Source organism: Gopherus flavomarginatus, chromosome 1, assembly GCF_025201925.1.
Source record: "Gopherus flavomarginatus isolate rGopFla2 chromosome 1, rGopFla2.mat.asm, whole genome shotgun sequence".
Lineage (NCBI taxonomy): Eukaryota > Metazoa > Chordata > Testudines > Testudinidae > Gopherus > Gopherus flavomarginatus.
In genome coordinates this window covers 82124250-82138795 of record NC_066617.1, presented here as the reverse complement: position 1 = coordinate 82138795, position 14546 = coordinate 82124250, and the positions used below count along the sequence as shown (strand labels likewise).

The 14546-nt window shown below is 38.8% G+C and overlaps 1 protein-coding gene across 1 annotated transcript in view; it reads left to right on the top strand.

The window, feature by feature from the left end:
* MGAT4C (MGAT4 family member C) overlaps nucleotides 1–14546 on the top strand; it is a 168181-nt gene that overhangs the window by 82915 nt on the left and 70720 nt on the right. The gene's annotated exons all lie outside the window — the stretch shown is intronic.

Below are 14546 nucleotides of genomic sequence, written 5' to 3'. Positions count from 1 at the left end.
TCTACACCTATTAACTGAGGAGATAGCAGGGGAAAGATTGTGCTTCTGAGGTATGTCTCTAGTGCTTCCATGGTTACTCCTCAGTTGTGACATTTACATATCAGTCCTTTTAAAGGCTATGCCTATAGCCACAAACTAGCTCTTAGCAAGCTACAATATTCATGATAGAGAATTGAACCCATGGTAAAAAATATTTTGTTTTAAATCCCATCACTCTGAATGCTTTTCGCTGATGAGGTGTCTTGCAGTTTATCTCACAAACTAGACAATGTATTTGCTGAGAATGTTTATAATGTATTTATGAGAATGTTTATATTCTCTTTGATTTTATTTCTGATGTGTTTCATGAATGGAGTAGTCCAAAATATAGCAATATTACAGAAAATAGAAGAAAATATGCACTTTGTTGTATAATAATAAAACCCTATCTTTAAATCATAAGACAAATAGTTGACAGGTTCCTAGATTAGTAGTTTGGTGGGGTTCTGGAAAGATCGAGGTTAGTTTTTTGATGTTCCTTTCTACAGACTCTAGGGCTTTTCAGATAAAGATGGCAAGTTTGGCTCATCCAAATAAAGAAGTGTGTGTCTTTATTATTTTGGAGAGATAACATTAAGATGCTAATATATTCAAGAGACTGTGATGAAATGATGCCACAGGTTAAGTCATGGATGTCAATCTATCTCAGAGTAAGCACCCAGGGAAATATTCGGCCAGGGAAGAAGCATTTTTATTTTTATTTTTATTTTTAAAAACACATGGCTGTGTAGGGAAAGGAAAGATGAGGAATCTAGTAGTGCTAGGCTTAGCTGTAGAAAAAGAACCTTTGACACTGCAGGGAAATGTACCATTATCCAGGAAATACAGGAAGAAGGGAAAACTTGGAAAATTTTAATTGAAAGAAACTTGGTCTGATCTACCTAAGAGCTGGTCAAAATTAGAATATATTGTGTCTGAGGAATGGAAATTTTACATGTATGGTATTTTGAGAGTTGTTACAACTTGAGAGGTGGTGAGCCATACATTTCAACTCTGGTAAAATAAAAAAAAATTATTTCTAGATTTCTGATCTTTACAGGGCAAATGTATTGCTGTTTACCCAGTAAGCTTCCTCAGCTGGTAAATCCTGCAAGAAAGCTTGTTTACTGGGCGCCATATCCTGCATGCTTTGTTCAGGCAAAACTCCCATTAAACTCATTGCCTCAGAATGGCATCAATAAGGCCTGCAGGGTTTGGCCTTTCAAAACTGCAGTCAGAAGTATCATTTTCAGATGAATGGACATCAGAACTGTTTCCTTAATCAGAATCATGTATCAAAGAGGCTGAAGTTAGCCATTAGCTGCCTGTCATGAAAAGAGTGACAATGGAATGATGATACAAATTATAAATATGAACAGTGTGAATCTCACCTCGATAGAAATGCAGAAAAATAAGGGAAGTGAGGTAATAACTTTTATTGGACCAACTTCTGTTCTTGAAAGAGACATGCTTTCGAGCTTGCACAGAGCTCTTCTTCAGGTCCATTGACTGGAACACTCTCTTGTCTTGATGGAGACTAACGGAGATGCCGGTGTCTGAAGAATCCCTTTGTATTGGGGAGCAATTGAGTAGCAGAAGGGCTGCACAGGCCTGCCTGAAATTGCTCATGTTCACTACTCAGAGCAGTGAAGACCATGTGACTTTGGGGTGAATGCTCCAGGGTCACCAGTTTAATTAGCTATGGTTCAGTTTTCTAGCATAAACATGGACTTAGCTGGGTTTTCTGCCAGTGGCATTCTGCTTTACTGCTATTTCCTCAATCTCTGTTCAAAGTGAACAGGATTCATTTCTATTAAATAAATAAAAAATATTACACTAAAAGATATCCTGAGCCTGGGATCACCAATTGCTCTTCCAAGGAAATTGAACCTTTGTAAAACCCAGGAGTCTACTGGAGCTCACCAAGGGGGCAACAAGCCCTTGCACATGTCTAGATGGTTTAAATCAGTCACAGCAACTCAATATTGCAATGAGCCAGAACTGGGTATATTGGCTCTAGCTTTTCTTGTGTGCAAGGAGAAAATAATATGAGAACAGCCTTTCATTACCTCTGCCTCATTAAGGGCCTGATTTTGATACACTTTCTCTCACTGGGTAGAACCTTACTCCACAAATTGTTTCGTTACCTTCAATCAGACCCTGTGGAGCAAGGTACTATTCAACATGGGTAAAGATATCAGCATATGGCCCTTTTACTAATCTGTTCTTCCACTGATCCCTAGTTGCTCACTTTTTCCCATGAAAGATCCAGCATGGCATGACTGGGACATTTAAGGAGAGCCTGTGAAACTATTGTATCACCTGGAGCTAGAAAAAGCAGTCTGGCCCTGCATGGATGAACAAAACACACACAAACACACACACACACAAATAGACATTAAATATAACTAACCAAGAATAAAGAGAACACAAGATCTAAAGAAAAACAAACCTTGCAGGGAAGTTGATAAGCCGGCACAGTAGCAGGAGACAGATGCATTTTGAGAAACAGAAGAATTCTTATTTAGCAAAAGTAGAACTGGTCTAAATAATACTTGGACTGAAAAATAAAAGACACTATTTAAGGTTGTCATCAGAAAGCTTTCAGTCAACCAAAATAACAAAAACCCCAAAATAAACTATGACTAGTTAGGATAATAAAGGGAAATACAGAGACAGATGACTAATGTGAGAGGAAACTTAAGTCATTGTGGGCTGAAAAGTACTAAACATTGCTTTAAAATCAACAAAGACAGCATCTCTGGGTGTTACGAAAGGAATAGCTTTGTTCCGCAATAACCTGCAGGTTTTGGCAAATATCTAAGATAAAATAAAAATAGAGAGATAAAGCCAAATAGTGGAGGACAGAAAGGAAGGCAATCCAGGGGGATGAAGGCAATACCTTTGCAACTCTTTGAAAACCTCTTTACTCTCCACCTCCATATAGCCTCTTTGCCTCACCTTCCCTCTTTGTTTTATTTAAAACTGGTAGGAAGATCATGTTTCTCAAAGGTAGATATAGATCTGTAACCTGGATATGTGCATGTATTTATACCTATTATATGGATAAGAATACTTAGAGTCTTAATTAGTGATGATAAAATTTTGAAAGGGATTTAAACCTCATGATTCCAGGCTTAAACCAATCTCTAACTATTAGAAATCAGGATGTGATTGTATGTGTGTGTGTCTGTCTGTCTGTGTGAGGAGGTGCGACGAGTGGGGAAGAAGATTATCCTATATCTTCCTATTGTTTATACTTTGTACTTCTTACTAGGGACACCCACAGGATTCAGGGGGGCTGGGGCAAAGCAATTTCGAGGGCCCCTTCCATAAAAAAAGTTGCAATACTATAGAGTAGTATATTCTCTTGGGGGCCCCTGCAGGGCCTGGGGCCTGGGGCAAATTGCCCCACTTGCCCCTCCCGCCCCCGGGCGGCCCTGCTTCTTACCCCTTCTTCTCAGTTTCTGGTATTGGCCATTGTTGGAGACAGGAAACTAGACAACATGGAGTTTCAGTCTGATCCATTGTGCTAATTGCTATGTTCTTATGCTCTTAAAATGCAAGACTAAACCCAAGGTCCAAATCCAGCCCAGGTGAGCATATCCCATTCAGGTCCCTGCTGATCTTGCACAGTTCTATTTTAGTCTGAATTTTGAATTTCTTACTCCTTGGTCATACCCAACTACCCTTAATTTTGCTAGAACTTCTGAAGCAGGACTGGTTAAGGACTTCAAGACTGGTCCCCCTGGTATTTGCTTTTGATAATCCATTATGAAGAAGTCAATTGATATATCTTGAATAGTCTGATTTCACTTAATACTTCAAATTTGAATATGCAGGGCCAGATTCTCAGCTGATGTAAATCAGTGTAGCTCCATTGACCAGTGAAGCTGTACTGATTTAAGCCAAGTGAGTATCTGGCCCACTATTCCATTCATCGTCTCTAGATAATGGTTAATCAGCGTCCATTGATTACATCAACTATTTCAGATTTAACATTTTCCTAGAACTGTCGCTTGTAGGAGACTAGGAAGGATGAAATGTGGCCTAAGATCAAGCTTTATTTTGCTATTCCTGTACTATGACATCAACTTCAGTTAAGTTATATTTAAAGGTCTACCATAGAGCAGGACATCTGGCAACATCCAATATTAGGTTAGGAGGAAAAGGCTTGAAGAAAATAGTAGCTTTTGGTCTACTGTGCATTTTCAGCCTAAACAAGTTCAAAAAGAGACTCCATTCTTATTATATATCAGACTTGATAGGAATCACTGTTGGCTAGGAAAATTCCATCAAAAAGAGTGTGCTTTGAAAGGAAATGGCAAGCTTTCCATTGGACTGGATTGAGATAATGAAGCAATTTACTTCAGGTGGAAGATGGGCTGCATTTCCTATCATTGCTCTCCCTTAGGTTTCTGCCAGGGACTGGTAGCTTCAAATTCCACTGTGGCTCCCACAGAAGCTTGCATAGGGGAGGGTGCATTGAGAAAGCAAGCATTTGAATAAGTGCACCCCAGACACACTGTCCAGGACCCTCCCTAGCTAATTCCACTAACAGGCTACTTTTGGGATCCCCATTGGAGGTTGCTGTGGCATTGCACTGCCACAGTCATCTCCTTTCGATCACAAGGGGTCTTAAATCCATGTTTATGCCACTAGAATCCATCAAAAACAAGAAATATCAATAATATTCTGTGTTCTCTACCTAGTTTTATAGATACTTATAATTTATATATTTCTGACTTTTACAGGCATAAATATAGCCAGTGGTGGTGGGCTCTAAGGGGTTTCACGATCCCCCAAATTTTAAAATGCTCACATTTCTCATCACTGTAATTTCTCAATAAATGTTAGGAGAACTAGTACAGTTTCTATGCAGCACAATCTCCCCTTGCAATCCTCTCTCACTTTATCCGGGGTGGTGGGTGCATCTATTTAAAAGGCTTGTAGGGAAGACCCGGTTTGTTTTTAAAATATTTTAAATAAATGTACAGTGCCCAGAAATGATGCTGCATTAGCAGGAAGGGAAATTAAGGGATCTCAGACCTTATCTTCAAGATGCCCAGGATACCTAAAAGATCACCCCAAGATCTGGGAGGAGGGCCATGGTGGACATCTCTGCTCCTCTGGCACAATGGAACTTTCTACCACAAGTGTACAGCTTGTCTGTGCAGGAGACAGAGCTTTCTCAAGGGATGGCCCAAGACTGTGAAACGATCTCCCACAGGAACTAAGGACAATCTCACACACTCCACCAAGGTGTTCTTCTATGACCTGTTGCCTCTAACAATAACATATATTAGTGTGTACATTTAAAAACAGAAACAACGACAGCCCCACAAATCTTATCCAAACCAGAGGTTACCAAGATAAAATATTCCACCGCAGACACAGTTCTCCCCCAGAAATGAGAAGGAGATACAAAATGAACCACATGTAACAAATGTTAGTTATGGCAAAGCTGAAAACTGTTCAGTCACTACAGTGATAAGGGCATTATATGAACCTATATAGCAGGGGTGGCCAAACTGTGGCTTGTAAGTCACATGCTTCTGTTTTACCATTAAAGTGCCGCTTGCAGAGCCCCACCCCACTCCAAAACTGAGGGCGGGGGAGCTCGGGACCTCTGCATTACAACGGGGTGGTAGGGTAGGGGCTTCTGCCCAGGAGGGAGGGGCTTCAGCCCCGAGCACTGGCAAGCACCTCCCGCGACGTTGAAGCCCCAAGCTCCAGCAAGTGTGACCCAACTCTTGAACTTCTGAAGATTGTCATATGCGGCTTGGAGGGTCAGTAAATTTGGCCACCCCTGCTATATAGAATAGAATGTTTATCCCCAGGAAAGGTATAATATGGACATTAGGTTACTAATTATGATGCTGGTTTTGGTGCTGTGTAACTGAACTTAGAACCTCAACATATTTCACATTCTCCCCCAAACAGCCATCAAATGACAATAAATTTTGGCCACTACTGACCTGGGCTGGCTAAACTGATTACTTAGAGGTAACTCTCCTGTGCAATGTCCACATCCATTCTCTTCAAAGACACTGGTTTAAACACTGTAATCTTGTTCTTTTACTTGGTTTTTCGTATTTTATTCTAACAGCATATTATTACCAAAGAGCTATATCTTGGGAAAGCAATGTGGTTTCTACTTTCCAAGGGTGGTAATTTACCTAATGTAATGATTGTATATTAACCTTGTTGGTGGTGTCATACTATTGTCTCAAATGAAAGTGTTTTGGAAAGCCAATGCGTATAACTATTCCTGTGTACATCTAATAAAATGCTTCAATGTTTAGGTCTCATTATATGACTAGACAGATTGTTCCTGTAGTCAAGACACATAGAGTGAGCATGTTGTCACTAATCTTCCACTTCAGGGTCATTAGCTTCTGTAGTATAGTCGTGGTAACAGCCATCAGAATAAATTAATGATTAAAAACATACATTCTCTATGCTTGTGGAGAACAAGGAAAATATACATGTAAGAATGTCATAGCAAACAATACTGACACAGACAGAAGCTCAATTTACATGAGAACAAAAAAGACAACAATAAATTGCAAAGCTGCCTCTACAAATATGCATGTTGAGTAAGACAAGAGGCACATTAATTTCACCGGCAAAGTTAGCAATCTTTGCCAGGCCCATATTATTCATCTTAGGTAAATTACTAATATCTTGTGAACTACTGACCCTGGCTTTGGGAAGACCTACAATTCTCATTGCTGTCATTCAGAGTTGAAGTAACTTTCCATCTCTCAGGATCAGGCCCAATGTCAAGTAGCTTCAAAAACTGGTCCTGGCAAGGAAAAAAAAGAGAGAGACTAGCCAATTTCGAACAAACTTTTCAAGAAATGAACCCAATTAACCTGCGAGTAACATTCTCTCATATTAACTCCCAAATTCTTTAAATGACATTTTTTTCTAATTTAAAATATTACTGTCAAGATGGGCAGTATTAAAAAGTGCTTAGGTTTGCTGTGTAATAAGCCTTAACTCCACATTAAAATAACTGTTAAAACACTTTCTCATTTATTTCTCACATAAAGAGGGCTAGCTGAATTTACCACAGGATGTGTGTGGGGAGGTGGGACAGGGACAGATTATTGTAATCTTTCTGAATCATTTTTTTGTTCGTTTGTTACCCCAGGACACTAATAGAGTTTTAATTTGTTGTTACGCTAAAGTTTTACACTTCATTACATTCCTGTGCCAATAATTATGGCCCTTATTGATTTCCTGTCTTTTTAGATATTCAAGAGCTCTTCAGGGCTTGTCTCCTATTGGATTGTTTTTCTCACATTGAGATGCCACTGTTAATCTTTCAAAGGAGAGGTAGAAATCATTTAAGTTTTCAGTAATACATCCTCATCTTCTTAACCACTTTACATCTAATTAGGCAGGGCTGCCAACAGCTTCCCACCCACCCACTCCCCCATCAAAGCAAAGAACAGTACAGTGTTTCCAGTGGTGGTGGTGGTCACTCTTCTGCAGCAAAACATTTGCAAATTTCCTGATTGGTCTTACAATGTGCAATAAGGTACCTTTTCAGCATGGGGATTTAACCACATGGTTTCTATTCAAGTTAATTAAATGCAATAAATAAATAAATAAATAAATATGTCAATGCTAAGTTAAGATCATGTGACTAAGCATTAAAAGTCAGGAAAAGCCAACGTTTGAACATGCAACTTTAATTTTCCTCCCTGGTCCATATGCATTAGGATGCTGTTATTAATTATATAATAATACACTGTTTCACAAATAAAACAGTATAATGCCACACAATGTTTTATCCTGCATCCTTAAGTACCCAAGTGGAAGATCTTATATTTTTGTGTCATTCTTGTGTACTTACAGAAATAGTCTGATCAAAATAGTCCACGTGGACTAAATCCTGCTGTCTTTACTTAGGCAAAAATCCCAATTAAGTCACAGTGGATTTTCCCAGATAAGAAATGCACACTGAATGAAGAATATGGGTCAATGAGATATTTTAATTAAGTAAAACTACTAGGGATGTAGTTAGTTTGTTGTTAGTTAACTATTAACCCTTTATATGAAAAATCATAAAACCCAGGCTTTGCTCCATGGAAATACATGGGAGAATTTCCATTGGCTTATGGGAACAAGAACAAACACCTAACACTGTTAACTATCTTCTTACTCTTTATCTGTAGTATGATACTAAGTCTGCTTTAGTTTTGCTATGAGGATTTTCATATTTGTGTGGGTTACACCCAGAGATACAGGTTGCTACACATGTATACAGTATCTAATCTCTAAACAACTAGAGTATATTACATTGTGTGAGAGAATATTTAATCACATAAATAAGCAAAGCCTCCCAAACCCAGATATCCTTAATTTAGGGCTCCACACCTCGCTGTCCAGAATCAAGGCCTCCTGAATGCTGCTGTCCTTAGCTAAAAACTTTCAAATCCACATCCATCCTTGACCATGAGGCATTCTTAACCCTGGGCTATCATAAACCCTAATCGAATCTCTCCCCTCCTGCTCTATGGTATTTCTAATGTACCTTTCACCATTTCACCCCAGAGGTGGCTATGTCTCAGAGGCAGTTTAAATGATTCTTTAATGATACCCATAAAATTAGTATTTCAGTTTAAATTGTTGAAGCATTATGGGATCCCTTGGAATGAAATATACTAAATATACTAAATTTAATGTATAATATTTTAAAAATATACATGTGACTAATATATAAAAGGACACTGTATGTTACCATTTTAAATTCAGTGTTCCTTTTATTATATGAGTTGTTAAAACTGACAGCACGATCTTGAGAAATGAGTTGAGGGCATTCAGAATATCTCGAGATTTGATCCTAAGGAAGAGGCTGTTTATCATCTCAACAGAGTCATTTTTTAATATTTCTGTTGAATTAAAAGAAAGCCATGTTATACTTAAGAGTAATGGGACTGGATGGCTCAGGAGATTGGTAAAGGAATATGGAGTCTTCCACCTCTACATTACTAGTTCTAATTCAGCCTAGATTAGTAGTGACAGAACATCAATACCACCTGACAGCTCTGTGTTGTCCAATATTAAATCAGTTGGTGGTCTCAGTTCAGTTCCTAGTGGACAGGTGTACCCATCACAATTGGCAATTCTATTGACAGTCACAGAAGAGAGGACGTTTGAATAGCAAGAGAAACCGAGTTACTGTCTGGCCCTAGAAGTAGTATCCCTGTTGCATGGTTTTGAAACAGATGCATTGTACAATGGGATAGCATATACTGCACATTCTTTTGGAATATCTGTTATGGGGCAAAAACTGTTTACTTTATTCACACAAATATCCCAGCAGTTCCAATAAAGTCAGTGAGACTACACATGTGAGTAAGGTGAGCAGCAGGTCCTGGCACCCAGTGGATGAAGGGCTTTCCAGTTGTGAGTATAAGGAATATCTCTCTACCAGAGCAGTCTTCAGGCAATAGAATTTACCTAAAAAGGCCTACATGGCTTAGCGCTTTCCTTTTTGAGAGACTGCTTCTCTCCCCATTTTGCCATGGGTAGAGGCATTCTGCCTGGGCCTGCCTTGGTACAAAAAGCAGAGTACTGCTAGAAGGGAGTTCCTTGTGAAGGGACCCTTCCTCTGGAATTCTCTTCCTTTCCCACCTGCCCCCCAAAATATAGATTGAAGCTGCTGATCTTCAAGGCATGCCGCCAAGTCTGTCTGGGACGGCTGCTAAAGAAGCAAATATGATTGAAGGAGATATAATGGGGAGATGGGAAAGTTGTGTTTTGTTTGTTTGGTGTTACCGCCCAGTTATTCAGTGGTATTGTCTATTATGGAATTGCTGTTCCTTTTTTTGATGTGTTGTACTTTAAGTAGTTGACCTAAAATGGTCAGTTATGTAGCAGTTGTTGCATTATTTTTTAATTGGAAATATATAAAAAATAGAAGAACCTTTTAAAGTGTGACTGCTGCGTGTAATCAGATAATTAAAATGTGTATCATAATGCATCTGCATAAGAGCCCATTGTTAAAGTGATGAATGCAATCTTACGCGATGTTTCTTGACTTTTGACTTGATTAGCAATGCAATTTTAACATTCTTTTCATGGAGAGTTTTTGTTTGTTTTAATATGGAATAGTTACCGTATAGCTTAATTGTCTATTTTGATTTATATGAGCATTTTTAGCCAAATATCTATGCAAAATACACTCATGCCAGAACAGCAAGTATTTATTTACACTGAAAATAATAACTTGTGAGCCAGGATGAGAGATTGGTTAATATTGTACCTTATGTCACTAATGCTAGCCATATAATTTTATCTATATAGCCATCTATTTTCTGACCACAAACAACTGATCAAGCAAGCAAGCCAAATGCAGAAACATAATTTAAAAAGATTAAAGACAGTACATGATGTATACTATATAAATCTCAGAAAGATAATAAACAGTTTGGTGAAGGTAGCTTGTATAACCTTTGGAGATACTGTTTCATTGCTTAGCTGATTACACTGCAACCTCAGTAATATAAGAGCTGGAGTCCAGGTCTTAATAAATTTGTTTTCCTTTGGCCTTTTTTTGATGAGAAGAGAGACCATATTGTTGCTTTAATATACATAGTTTTTTATGAACAATTTCCATGTTTGAAAATAAAGATAAAAACAAATGCTTGGGCTTAACAATGTTTTGTAGTTAAATGATCTCCATTAAACTTTGAAGTTCACACTTTAACAAGGTGAACAGGGTTATGGGTGTCCACCTTTTGCTACTGCTTTTGTTTATCGGAATCCATGTAAGGACTGAGCTGTAAACAGATCCAAACCCAGGACTAGACCTGGGATTTGGCTTCCTCCTATTGCTGGTTGTAAATGGCCTCTATCTGAACATTACACAAATTAACTTATATATCCTATTTATGTATATCTTATATACAGAGTCTTCTATTGTACAATACTCAACATTATTTTCAGTTTAAAATAAAAAGTATGCAATGTATAAGCCTGGAGTTGGCATAGTGTTAACTTTGCCAGGTTAGTGTATATAACTACAATCAATGCATGCAGTAAAATGTTTGTATAACAGTAAATAGAACTGAGAACAGTGATATCTAATATTAGATAAAAACAGACAAATGGAAATGTGGTAATGAATATTTTAGTTCCACAAACCTTTTCTAGTCTCCTGTGTGTGATTGGTTGTATAAGACTCGCATTAGGAAACCAAGGGCTATCGAACAGCTCTAGGTGCAGAAGGCCACTCCCAGTGACATCTGCTGAGCATGCTCACAATGGAAGCAGAGGTCAAACGGGACCGACCCAGTTCAGTTGGGGGTGGACAGAGCAAGGGAGCAATCCTATGCTGTTAGCTCCTGCAGAGAGGCTACAGGAACACCACATTGCCTGGAGCAGACCCTGCTGCAGAGCTGCCAGAGGCTCCCAGGGGGACTGGGCCGTGAGGGAAGGAGAAGAACCACCAGATTCCTGTCAGTGAGAACCCTGCCATGTGTCATAAGTCAACCCCTGTTTTGACTTTGGAGGGTGCTGTGAATAGGAAGTGACCCAGAGAGTAGGTGGGTGGCACATGCCCCCCAGGCTGCATAACCGACCAGCCAGTCACAGGTCCCTGGGTTGGAACCCGGTGGAGCAGGGAGGGCCCAGGTTCTCCTAATGCCAGCCGCAGACTCTCGATGCTGGGCAATACCACCAGGCGAGGACTGACCCCTCCCCTCGACCCCAAATGCTTGGTTTAGAGTCAGGGCCGGCTCCAGGCACCAGCTTAGGAAGCAGGTGCTTGAGGCAGCCAGTTCAAAGGGGTGGCACTCCATCCACTATTGGGGTGGCATGTCTGGGTCATCAGCAGCAATTTGGTAGCAGGTCCCTCATTCCCTCTCTTCCTCTTTGAGCTGCCGCCAAATTGCCGCCAAAGAGGAAGAGAGGGAGGACCCACTACTGAACTTCTGCCAAAGAAGCGGCGCAATTTAGCTGCCGTTGAAGTGCCGCTGCTCATCTTTTTTATAATATTATGAATATTTGTTGTCCTTGGAGTAGTTCCTATGCTAAATGAAAAAAGTTTAAAAACCTAAGGCATTCATTAAAAGAACAGCATTCTGAATCCTGTGCTGTGCACTGGACAATTACTGAATCTTCCCCAGAAATTGAAAAAGCCTATATATGCTTTTCAAGTCATTATTGTTTAATTTCTAAGCTAATTCTAATTAAAATCTCAGAAAAATGGAAGACAGTGACCTGCCATTTATCATTCATCCTAACGAAGGAAGGACCTGCCAATGTCTTTAGCATCAGCTATAAGATTGCAAGACAATATTCATATTTAAGAAAATTTTTATAAAAATTATATTTTATCTACTTGAATGAAATGCATACAATAGGGTGACCAGATGTCCCGATAAAATCGAGACCATCCCAATATTTAGGTGTTTGTCCCGCGTCCTGACTGATCTTTGGTCAGGAGGCAATTTGTCCCGATATTTCGTTCCGCTGGCAGCACTCTCCTTTTTTATTTATTTATTTTTTGTTGCTCCACCGGCAGCACTCGGCTTCTCTCCTCCCCTCTCCCCACTGGTGGACATCTCCCCCCCTGCATGTGTCCTGATATTTTCTGCCTCTCATCTGGTCACCCTAGCATACAATGAATGTGTTCTTGATTTCTCTTTACTGCTTACAAATCCCCTGCCACCTGGAGATGAAAGAAGGAACATTGGGTTGCTTTCTGAACAGGTTTTTCAACCTAAATGCAAGACTAAAGTTTTTTTTTCCCCTTTCTTTCTTGGGATGTACTGTATATAGAGTATGCTGAAACAGTCACATGTAATTAATCAGAAAAGATATGATCATGGATTAGCAGTCATGTAAATATTCAGTGGATGGTAATTTTTCAAGCTGTTATTGCAAAGAAAGTATTACAATATTACAGCTTTTAGAACAATCTTGGTTTCCTGATAATATTTAGGCATACCAAAACAGGGGGAGTTATACCAGGAAATATACTGGTAAGGCATGCATTTTGCTTCTCATGTCCCTGAAACATCCATGACAGTGTTTTGACTGGTAATCACAATCTGCTCAGGCACTGCACTAATACTTATCAGTACCAGTACTGTGTCCTTTTGGTGCTGAAATGTGACTGTACCAGCATCTAATAGCACCGTTTTTATACATAAGATTTTGGCTTGTAAGGAAAGAGGCTGCTGCATATTTTATTATGCATACATCTTTTCACTTTGAGTGTTCTTTTTTTTTCCCAATAGAATTCTACCTCTTCAGCCTACAAATAGTAAAACACTAGAATTAAATTCATATTAATCATTAGTTGTATTTGGCTCTGTAATATTTTTTTATTCTTATCATTTTATTTTGTGGGTGTTGCGGAGACAGAGACATTGCATTTCCAATTTCCCTGCCTTCCATGCAAAATTTTATTTTAAGTAGGCTGCCATTTTCACCATTTCCTTACTTATATTTTAACATGCGCAATAATGAATTATATTTAACTCCTATTCCCCATTGCTGCGAACTGATGCTCTTGATAGGTAAATCTGCATAAAGTATTTCTAAAGCACCTATCTACATTTCACTCCAGAGGTGACTGCATTTTGGTAACTGTTTAAGTGATCTTTTAAAGACCCAAAATGCAGTTACTGTTTCAGTCTGAATTTGCAAGTGTTTTATGTTCCTTTGGGATAAAAGACACTGTATAAATGTGTGTTTATTATTAATCTTCCCACTGATATTTATATAAAAATACTTTAAGTGGACCCTTCTTAATATTGTTTTTAATTCAATGCTCACTTTATGTCAAGAGATATGACAATTAAGGATCAGATACTAAGAAATTACCTGCTATGCCTATTGGCTTCATTGGCAATTGTGGATCTTCAAAATCAAGACAGACTGAAATGTGGCTATTTATTATCTCAATACATTAAGTTTTTAATTTGTTTATTGAATTAAAGTCAAACTATATTATATGTAATGTTTCTGGAACTGGAAGGGGGGGTGGTAATACAATATGGAGCCTTCCACCTTGACATTACTGGTTCTAATTCAGCCTAGATTAGTAATGACAGAACATCAATACAATGACAGCTCTGTGTTGTCCAATATTCAATGAGCTGGTGGTCTCAGTTCAGTTCCTAGTGGACAGATGTTCCCATCACAATTGGCTACATTATTAGCAATCTCAAAGGAGAGAGAGCAAGGATTGAATAGACAGGGAAACCAAACTGCTGTGTCACTGCTGGGTAGCCTCTGGGTCCGGGGTGATTTGGGAAAATGTATTCATCTCTACTACCTTTGCTCTACTTTTTCCTGCACAATTTCTCCACCTGTTGCAGTGAAACTGTTGGGATTTCTTATAGAAATAAGAGGAGTAGGATTTAGTGCTTTATGCATAAGAGACTATAAAAGAGTAAAAGACTATCTAACATTTTCATTAGATCAAAATTCCTCTGTAACTGCAAACACAAAACAGATGCTGATGCATTGTAATTACTCATATTACATTACATGCATGC